The sequence below is a fragment of the Myotis myotis genome, unplaced genomic scaffold (assembly GCF_014108235.1).
Source record: "Myotis myotis isolate mMyoMyo1 unplaced genomic scaffold, mMyoMyo1.p scaffold_m19_p_14, whole genome shotgun sequence".
In the NCBI taxonomy this organism is placed as follows: Eukaryota; Metazoa; Chordata; class Mammalia; order Chiroptera; family Vespertilionidae; genus Myotis; species Myotis myotis.
In genome coordinates, this window is record NW_023416318.1 from 48,164,932 (window position 1) to 48,166,023 (window position 1,092).

Sequence of the window (1,092 nt, forward strand, 5' to 3'; positions counted from 1 at the left end):
ATGGGGAGAGGACTGTAAAACTAAGGTTCATACCCAAGTGTGTCTGCCTCTCCCAGTCCCACGGTCACATCTTCAACATCACTAAGGTTCAGGCAGCCCTTACCTGTGTGCCAGGTACTGTACTAGCCCTTCACCGTGCTTATTTAATCCTCACAACAACTCTCTGAGGTAAGCACTAGCATTTCTCCAATTCATAGAGGAACAAATTAAAGCACAGAGAGGTTAAGTTACTTGCTCAAGGACACACAGCTAAAATAGCCGCTAAGAATTTGCAAGAGAAAAGTGCATACAATTGCTAGCTGAGAGGGTAAGTAGGTGAGAAAGAACTGGCCTGCAGCTTACCTGCCCTAAGCGCAAGGAATCAGCACTTCCTCCCACCAGGGGGCTGAGTCACAGCCAACCCGAAGCTTCTCAAACACCAGGTCCTAGGCAGGAGGACCCGGAAAGGGGGGAAAGGGGGTGTGTGGCAAGCCACTCCACCCTAGGAAGTGGCTCGGGGTGAATCAGCCAGATTACACCTGGGAGGGTGTGGCTGGCATCGGCACACCTACCTTCAGAAGAGCTTCCGGTACAAGCCGCCAACAAAGGTTGCTCTGGAGATGACCCAGAAATGAGTCAAGAGCCACCGGGGGGAGCTAACGAAAGACTTCAGTGCCCAGCGCTGCCCCAGTCCCCGCAGCCACTGCACCCTCGGTTTGGCCTCTCTGTTAACATAAACCAGATGGAAAGATACTACCACTGATTTTCAAAATCTCACCCATCCTCTCCCTCATCCATCCCCGAGCCTAATTGCATTCTGCCTCTTCCATAGTTTTCATTCCTGCCCCTTCCCCATCTCCCCGTCTTCACTGCCACCCCTCAAGGCAGGCTTGGCCCTTTCCCTCTGCTGCCTTCCCTGTGTGCCCACCTGCAGTCTTCCGCCTGCTGTGGCAGAGGACTTTCTAACATGTGGACCTTGTCATCGAGCCCCTCCTCTGCTCTGAAAGGTCAGTGACTCCTCTGGCCAAGGCCTGCCCACCGGTGGCACGCAACGTGACACAGGCTGTCTCCATGTGACCCAGCTCTGGCCAAAGGGCCTGTGCTCTGGCCTAT